Here is a 1,819-nt window from a genome sequence, read left to right as displayed (position 1 = left end):
AAAATTTTTGGATTGCGGGTGCTACAAAAAAAAGATGGACACACCCTAATCCGTTCAGTGGAGCGCGCCTGCGGTCCCGGACATCTGAGGGCATAACACACCTGTTATTGCTCGATCTCAGGAGAAGGGGGTTCATCATCTGGAGAAGACAGTTGCAGGTTGCCTTTGAGTCAGCAAGGCGGTAGCACGGTTGGCAGTCAGCGTGGTGTGGCAGTAGTGGAAATTCTGGAGCCAAACGTGCCCGGGGGAGACCATCTGCTGCGCGGCAGCTTACCTTTCCGGGAGTTAGCAGGTTACCAGCACCGGTCGACGAAAGATAGAGACACGCTAATCCGTTCAGTGGAGCGAGCCTGCGGCCCCGGAAATCAGAGGGCATAACACACCTGGTATTGCTCGATCTCGCAATTGATCGTGCAAAGGTAGGGGGTTATTAAAGCCTCTTGGGTACTGCTAAGGCCTACTCTTGACTGCTCCTGGTGCAATGTATGGGGTAATTAAACACTCTTGGGTAGTGTTTTTTTTTTTTTATTTACTGATAATTTTATAAGTAATAAAATTTAATTTTCCAGAATGCTAATCGTTACACAACGGAACACTTCTTGCCTGTGATTTTTTAATGAAAAAATAAATAAATAAAAAAATACGGACAGGGATTAACACTGCTTCATCATTTTGGATGAAAAAAAGTCCTTTGGTGATCTGATCTTTTGGAGACAGATGCCTTTACACACATATTGAATTAGTTTTTGTAAAAAAAATTCAAACATTGTGTGGTTTATTATTTTTGAGAAGAATGTTTTTGGGTGGTCCACCGTCCTGCATTATAGAGTCTTGTGAACTGTTGGATATGCGCTTGTTCTTACACAAAGGTACTTCTTTAAAACATTTCTAAAATGTTGTTGTTTTTTGGAGGGGATTGTGAAGCCCGGGTGTGTACTGGTGCATCAGCCAACTCCAGGCTGTGTCCTTCAGGTAATATATGGGTTCCTGATGCTGCAGAGGCGGGGCCTGGGTCTGTTAATTTCAAAATTTTGGATAGCTGGTGCTATCAATGAGAAATCTTTGTCAAAAATGTCATATTGTGTTTTTTTTTGGGGGGGAGGGGATTGTGAAGCCCACGCTGTGCCATTCAGCCACTAAATGGTCTCCTCTTGCTGCCAACATATCCACGCTATGTCATTCAGTCACTATATGGTCTCCTGACACTGATGCCACCACCAGGCCATTGTGCTGCTGTGCGGCAGTGATTCTAAGAGCGATGCCAGTAATCTGCATGCTATTCTGAATAACAGTATTATTTCACTACCCCAGCACACTCCATATGCATTTTAGGACACAGCAAAGTGTTCTATACCCCTATAGAGGCTGTATGTAGGCTAGAAATAGCCTTTCTTAATATCGATTCGCCGCGAACAAATTCGGATCGAAACAAAATTTTTGGGAAAATTCGGCGAATCAAATTTTTGAAAAGTTCGCTCATCTCTATAGAACATATGATTAAAAGCTTCCCTTCAACTGACAACTTCCTTAGTTTCCAAAAATCTATTTTCTTTTGTACTTTCTCCTTAACGCTTGTCCAACTCTCCATTTTTTTCCTGTAAAAATCACTCCTTAGACCTTAATTTTCTCACTTTGGATCTTTAGTTGGGGGGATGTCTGCATTCGACCATTTTCCAATCCCCAAAAATTCACATTTGTCAATATTTAATTTAAAAGCAGATGCTTGTCAAAAAAAAATCAGTTTTCATAAGGGCTCTTCTTACAGACACTGTCGATGTTTGAGGGGATCTGCAGTTCTTTGCAGGCTCCAACAAAATTA

This window comes from Hyla sarda, unplaced genomic scaffold, assembly GCF_029499605.1.
Source record: "Hyla sarda isolate aHylSar1 unplaced genomic scaffold, aHylSar1.hap1 scaffold_257, whole genome shotgun sequence".
NCBI classification, from domain to species: domain Eukaryota; kingdom Metazoa; phylum Chordata; class Amphibia; order Anura; family Hylidae; genus Hyla; species Hyla sarda.
This window is presented reverse-complemented; position numbering follows the sequence as displayed.